This window comes from Cupressus sempervirens, chromosome 8 (assembly GCF_028749045.1).
Source record: "Cupressus sempervirens isolate cs-2001-9-10 chromosome 8, ASM2874904v1, whole genome shotgun sequence".
In the NCBI taxonomy this organism is placed as follows: domain Eukaryota; kingdom Viridiplantae; phylum Streptophyta; class Pinopsida; order Cupressales; family Cupressaceae; genus Cupressus; species Cupressus sempervirens.
The window spans coordinates 715,394,318-715,402,396 of NC_143125.1; the positions used below are offsets into that span (position 1 = coordinate 715,394,318).

The 8,079-nt window shown below is 35.7% G+C and overlaps 1 pseudogene across 1 annotated transcript; it reads right to left on the bottom strand.

Moving 5' to 3' along the window:
* Positions 1-5,644: 5,644 nt before the first annotated feature.
* Positions 5,645-7,650, bottom strand: LOC149544442 (hydroquinone glucosyltransferase pseudogene; annotated as a pseudogene). Its single transcript, XR_016355802.1, has one exon. The product of XR_016355802.1 is annotated as a hydroquinone glucosyltransferase pseudogene (transcript).
* Between the last annotated feature and the right edge of the window lie 429 nt (positions 7,651-8,079).

Below are 8,079 nucleotides of genomic sequence, written 5' to 3' on the forward strand. Positions count from 1 at the left end.
TATCTTGAACACTTTTCATACCTTCCTTTGTCTGAACATCCATGGCTCCTTTGGCCGCAACATCCACAGTATTGTTATTACCAAGGGTAATATTGGATCTGTAACTATCATCAAGCTTTGAAAATATTTCTTTGTTACCTGACATATGGTTAGAGCATCCAGAATCTAAATACCAAACATCATTCACATTACTTTCACCTTTCCCATAACACAAAAATAAATTACCCGAGGAAGGATCCTCATTTTGTTGGGCATAATTTGCATTATTGTTACCTGATTTCAGTCTACACTCTCTCTCAAAATGTCCATACTTATTGCAATGATAGCATTGGATGTTCCTTTTATTAAATCTGCCTCTACCTCTTCCTCCTTGAGCACCTCCTCTTCCTCTAGATCCTCTTGAAAAATTCTGATTTTGGCCCCTTCTCGAGCCTTTGTTGTTGTTACTACTGCTGCTAGCACCATCGTTCTTTGAAATTTGCATTTGGGAAGCAAAAGCCTTCTCATTAACACTGGTAGATGTGTCCCTTATTCTATCCTCATGTGATATAAGAGATCCAACCAATTCATCATACTCCATGGTAGCTAAATTTTTACTTTCTTCTATGGCAATTACTACAATATTCCATCTTGGGGTTAGAGATCTCAATACCTTTTGTATTATTTGCTCTTGAGCAATAGATTCACCCAAAGTGGCCATTTTATTAGTCACATCTTTCACTCTCACACAAAAATCTCCCACACTCTCTGTCTCCTTCATCTTCAAATTCTCATATTCTCTTTTCAAAGATTGTAGCTTCACAACCTTGATCTGTTCATTGCCATGGTAAGCATCTTTTAGAGTCTTCCAGGCCTCTTTTGCTGTCTGTGCATCAGCAATTCGGGGAAACAAGCTCTTATCAAGAGCCATCTGAATGTGAAACAATGCCATTGCATTCTTCTTCTCAGCTTCTTTCTTCAATCTCCTGTCATTAGGTTGGAGAGTATTCCAATCTGCAGGCTCTTCATATCCGGATTCAACGATCTCCCAAAAATCTTTTCCAATCAAAAAAGTCTTCATCTTGATTGACCAATATTGGTAATCAATTCCATCAAACTCTGGGATTTGCAAATTGTTTGCCATGCTGCTGTCTTCCAAACACCTTCAGCTCTGATACCAAATGTAGAATATGAACACCTACACAATCCAATCTATAACAGCAAAGATGATAAACAAGCAAAATAAACAACCCTCCAACAATGAAGAAACAGAGTACACTCTATTTTTTTAGAGCAGAATCAAAACAACTTTTTTATTACTGATTATTCTATTCCAAAAAACCATTACATTTAATACCACTGCTGGTATACTTATATAGAAAATAACTAATTAAAACTACTACCTAATCTCAAGTTCTATATGGCATCTTCAGCATGATTGCATGCATTATTAACCATCAAATTTAGAAATTACTAAAAAACTGCCGACAACCATGCAATCTAACAACTATCCATGAAAGTTCTAATTTTAATTGTTGTGAACAGTGGTGGAACTAGAATTTTCTATTTCCGAGCAGCAGCAATCTTGGCGTTAATCTTCATATTAGAGGTCTCAATTAAATGCGGTCCACAAAATACAATGATTCACTCTGAATGTGCAGCCATATCAGTACCATAGCTAATTGAACAGAAATGAGAAACGCTATGGCAACAACTACATGAGGATAAATGGGCTTTTAAAAAGTAGCTTAAAAAATAATTTAAGAAATACTAATAATGTCATATATTCATTTTTTATAAATCAAAACTACTCTGAGTTCTAAAGAGAAAATATAATAATCATAATTATTTATAATTACATAAAATAACATATATAAATTTAATATTTATAATAATTCAATTTTTATTAATTTTATAAATAAATAAAACTAGATAATAACTAAAACTAGTCAATAGTAAATAAAACATTAAAAATTTATAACTAAAACTAGTTAACTAGGGGAAATGACCTAGTACTTGAGTGTGATCTAATGGTTATGACGGGAGTTGTTCATTTGATACCAACACTTAACGATTCAATAACCATATTAATTATCTTAATGCCCAACTTTTTTGACAATATTGTACTAATAATTGTGACTTTAAAGTTGTTAATACAATACTAACTACCCATAATTGAATGAAATGTACCCTTCGTTATAAAAAGAAACCAATGATGTGATGTCACATCAGCTGTTCAAGTATGATAACCCTTTTTGCATGGCCATTGGTGTTACTTTTTATTTGGGTTGTTTTGGACAACTTGGCAAAAACATGCTGATGTGTCATCATAATTGATGACGTGGACTTGAAAACTTAGTTATAAGAGATGATTTTCCAAGTAAGTTACTGTAAAAAAATTAAGATTAAAAAAAATAAAAAAATTCACATATAATTTTAATAAGCACGAAGCTAGGGTGCTTAAGAACTGGGTCCTCTCCCTTAGTTAAGTGATCCTAAAGTGAATGATTTTAAAGCTAAATATGAAATATTTAAAATTTTGCACGTGTTATATTTATGCTTTTGTATTTTTAAGAAAAAAGGTGTTATTTATGCTTATGCAATTTTTATCACTAAAAAAGACACAATATTTGATTAAATTTAACTGCAATTGCCAATCAGAAACAATTATTTCATGATAGAAACATGTTTTGTCTATCGAAACGGGAAATGAAAGTCTCTAGTCATGTTTCATGTTTTTGGCAACTTTAATGAGTACTGCATAGTGCATAACGTAACTTACACTGAATGAAGGAAAGTGGGAATTTTACCTACATTCATGAGATCTATCTATTCAACGAATTAAGGGACACAAAATCAACACATTATAAAAAAGTCAAGTTATGAATAAGAAATTCATCTTTTTATTTCTACAAAATCTTGTTTCTTCATAAAGTTCAAATAGGTCATTATCAAATTAATGGGCTTGTTTTCATATGGTAATAAAATGAATTTTTTTACCACAAATCACTACAAAATGCAAATATTTTCTTTCCAATCATTTATTAATCAAAAACAAAATACTAGATGGTTTGAAGAATACTGAATATCTTGAACATAAGCAATAATTGTCAACTTGACACATTTGTGCACTAGTACAACTCACATATTGGAAGAAATAAAATTGAGTTGGCCTTTGGAGAAACAAGCAATATTGGATCCAGGACTTGAGATAGGTATGAATAGTACAAGTATAGATACCAAATCTTTGTATTGATGATACATATGATGGCATCACAACTGAAAATAAGAAAAAAGTGGAGACAAAAATATAGCATTTATTATAAAATGTGCTCCCCAAGAAGGCATTTAAAATGAATTGCATTTGTTTATTGCATGAATGAGCTACATTCCTAATAGAGATTAAAGCAATTGTCGTGGGAGATGAGCATGTCAGTTTTGGATTGTGCTAGCACAATTTTGGTACAGTTAAATCTATTTTCATTTGAATTTGTGGGCTTAAACTATAACACAAAGAAAATTCTCATATTAACATTTGGTGAGTCTACCATTGTTTTGACTAAGTAAAAACAAGTTTTGAAAGGACCCAAAACCTTATACAAAGGGACAAGAAAGATATATCAATGAGAATCTTAATACAACTATGGAGAACCACTCGACTAACTAGAGGGACACATTAATGTTACCAACAAGAGGGAAAACAACCCAAGTCACACATAGACCATCAAGATTCATATTTTGGTCCTTTCTTTTGAGAGCGTAAAGCCCTATAAATGAAGGTTTGGAGGACTTTCCTTTTTTCCCTTTAACTACAGTCCAACCATCCTCCACCTTTGCCACAACTTTCTACCAATCCTCACTAACCCTCGAAAACCCCCTAGCTGGAGAGCCAACAATAGTGTTCTGGACAAAATCAGCAGTAGAAGGGACAACAACAAAATCCTAACTCAAATCAAGCAAAGAGTCTAGAACCATAGAGTTAGTAGGAGATGGAACATCAACAACACTTTAAGTCAAAACTGTAGAAGGGACACCATGCACAACATCCGAGACAAGCAAGGCTACCATTGTTCTTCGCAAAGCCAGTCAAGTGTTAGCTAAATGCTACATGAACACCAAAGTATTCACTACTCAATCACAAAGAAGTATCGATAACACATCAACTACTACAACTTAAAGGTATTTACACTCTAATTCATCAATCGTCCCAATCAATATAATCTTGCAATATAAAGCAACAGTGCACTGTGGGAAAATTTAGCTCAACCATTAACGAGCTAGGAAATTCTACAAGTCCATTTGGTCGATGTGAAAAAAATTAATGAAAATCTCCTCATTTACACAATAGACAATTTTATCACCAAAGTAAAAAAAACTAAACCTTATAGTAATGGGAAGCTCTCCTTCAAAATGAAAAACTAGAGGTGAATGTTTCTATATCAAATTGATTACGTGAGGAGGATCTATATATACAAAGCAATGTGAATTTCACAAAACTATTGTAATAATTGTAACTTCAACACCATTAACACCATAAGAAAATTATTCCACCATCACTAACAAATTATAATAGGTTTTTGGAGGATATATAAATTTGACCAATTATGTCTCTATCTTAGATGATGATTTCTTTTTCATATTTGTCTTTGGAGCTTGTTCTAAATCAACTTTTGCATAGTTCTTTTTTTTTGGTTAATGTACAATTACCTAGTGGCATCATGATCTTATTGAGAAGAGGAGAAACATGGTCATGTTTTAGAGACATGATAATAGTTTATCAGAAAGAATTCTTGCATTTAAGCATGGATTCTTTCTTCCTAAGTCAAAACTTGTTTTTGTATGCATTGAAAATATTATTCTAGTTGTTGTGACTTTAAAGGTGTGAGTTCTGGGATGAATACCTACAACTGAAAGAAATATACCCTTGATTGTAAAAAGCAATCTATGATCCCATATCAATTGCACATGTGTAGATATATTTTTTACAAGATCATTAGTGGTACATTTTTATGGCTTCTTTCGACACTTTCCAAGAAAAGATGCTTATGGGACATAAATCCTTACTTGTATCTAAGAAATTTAATAAATTACCTAATGTAAAATATTTGGAACAATTTAAATTTTCTACATAAACATTTGAATAGTATAAATTTAAGATGCTTGATTACAAAATCTTAACCTCTGATTCATCTCTTTTAAACTTCATCAATTTACCAACATTAATCTTAATAATGTTTTTTTTAAACTATTTATTTGATAGCTATATGTATAATTCCGATTTTATGTTTATACGATTTAATAGACACAAACTTTTTATATCTATAATAAGTTGCCGATTATTACTAACACTTGCAATGATAACGTACGCTTAGCTAAAAGGCAAGCAAAAATGCACGCCACTAGTATAGAATACATCTATTAACATATAATGGTTCAGTTGATCGTGTTGATCAGACACAAGAGCCTAGAAGAGTCTGTAATGCTTTCTCCTTTTTCTGAACTGACTATTACTTTTGAGGAGATTTTATAACTACTATATACATTAATTTGAAGATTTTTTCGGATTATTTTGTATGTTTTTCAATCATCATTGCTGAGAATAGTCGGTGATCTATTCTCTCCTAGACAATGAATCAATAGATGTGATACAAAATTGAATGAAAAATTATGCACCAAACATCTAAAATCCATATTCATATTATCCTGAATAGATTATACAACTTTTAGAGAACACCACAGTCACTGTTGGCGTCTCGCATGGGGAAAGAGACTTAGGTTCCTTCCGAAGTTGGTTTTAAGAACATTGGATATTAAATCAACAACTATAAGTGAACAACTCTTATGACAAACATTGAAGGGACAAACTTTCTGAAATATAACTAATATATAATTTTTTAGAATTTTAGACAAGAGGCTTTCTCTAATTTTGCAGAAACCTCCAAACAAACCTCAACGCGCCACCAACACATACACCAAGTAGATAACAATACAGCTAATTATAAACCACATATTTCTAACCGTGGACTGTTATTTAAGCTCTTGCTGCTGCATCAAACGAGCAGCGGCCATGGCCATGGAGTTGTACGAACTTCCTCCTTCCATCGATGCAGCCTCTGCCTTTTCCTTCAATGCACGCATATTCTCCCTTGCTTTCACTCCCTCTTCTCCATCCATCAACGCCTTCACGACTCTCTCCACTTCGGCTCTCGGTACAAACCCGTTGCTTTCCTTCTTCAGATCTATGGCTACCTTGTTGTGGTTAACAAGCATAAACCTGTTAAACCTCTGTTCGGCAAACAGAGGCCAGCAGATCATGGGAACCCCATACGAAATGCTTTCCAGCGTGGAGTTCCAACCGGAGTGTGAAAGGAAGCCTCCAATGGAAAGGTGTGAGAGAATAGGGATTTGCGGAGCCCAGTTAAGAACCACAAGCCCTCTGTCTCTGGTTCGACTCACGAAACCCTCTGGTAAAAGCTCTGACAGGTTGGCATCCTGGCTGGGGGTGAAGGTTAAAAACTTACTCTCTCCACGAACAACCCACAGAAACCGATGGCCACTTGTTTCCAGTCCATAGGCGACTTCCCAAATCTGCTCCCTCGACAGAAAACCCCCGCTTCCAAAGGAAACAAACACAACGGAAGAGGGAGGCTGTTGATCTAGCCACTCCAGGCACTCGTGGGTCTCATGAGATTCCGATATGACGGGACCAATTGAATATATTGAGGGCATTAATATTTTAGAAGAGCTGAGAGCCTTACCTTCTCTGAGGGCTTCTAAAGTTTCCTTCTCCATTTCCTCGAAAGTATTGAGGAGCATCCCGGCAGCTTCGGGAAGGCGGGAGCAATGGTGGAGAAACCAGTGAAACCCTTCATTGGATCTGTTTAACATTGGCTCAGGCAAATCCCTTGCAGGGAAGGGCGGAACCCCTGGCACGTCGATCACATACTCTTCGTCGTCTTTAAACGACGCGGCATGCTCCGAAGCCAGTTCGGGAGAGCGTAACATAAGAGAGAGACAACGCGCACTGCATGTGAAGAAGACGTAAGTGGGTATCCTCAGCTTGGCTGCAACATCGAATGTGGCAGTGCAGAAGAAATCGGTAACAAAGGCAGAGATGGGCGAAGAGGAGTTGAGCAAGGATTGGAGAATATCCCCAACATGCGGCGCGGCTCTCTGCATGTACTTCGATATGCGAGTTTCGAGCCTCGTTTCCTCGTCGACCACGTCGTTGAAGTCGACATCGGGTAGCTCTGTGAAGCGGATGTCAAGGCCGGAAGAAGCGAGATACTCGGCGTATGCGACTTGCTTCGCTGCGCGCATCCACTTGTTCGTTATCACGGTTGCAGAAAAGCCGTGGTTAAGACAAAGCCGTCTTGCAAATTGTGCTGCAGGGACGAAATGACCGACTCCTACGCAAGGGAAAATGGCAACATGGGGTTTTCTTCTGCTACTTTGGACTTCCATTGCGACGAGCAAGCGATGGTCTCTATCTCGCTAAAGCTCTTTTCTATCTGGGCCAACAAAGAAATGCCCGTGAATTGTTTTAATCAATACTAGAATTGCGAGCTTAGAAACTAGAAGATTCGCTTCAAGTTACAGCAGTGTCCGTAGATGATATGGGTTTTGCAGATGAATCAACCAATTGGGAATTGATGAACACGGAATCTTGTGTGGTTGTAATGATTCCCACTGGAATGTCGCAATCAGATGAGAGCTGCCTTGGTGATAACATGAAATACTTGAGGTATCAGTAAAACGCGTGGATTCATTCCAGTGACGTGTTTATTGTGATTTCATTGATTTGCCAGGTATTGGAATACTTTGACTAGCCCATTTTCGTATAGGGGAAAAGCACGGCACTGGCTATTTGGCCGAATATTTGCACTGGCCTCATAGCCAGTGCTATACCTATAACCATCACATGAAGAGAACGGATGCCAATGCCTGACCATACGGCTTCTCATTCTTCTATCAAAAAAGTCATGTTCAACAACAAAAGTACAGTAAAAGGATTATTTTTATTTTTATTTTTTTATATTTTACTTTTTTTAATATACTCTTGACCAATGTTTTATTTTAGTAAGAATATAAAATATTATT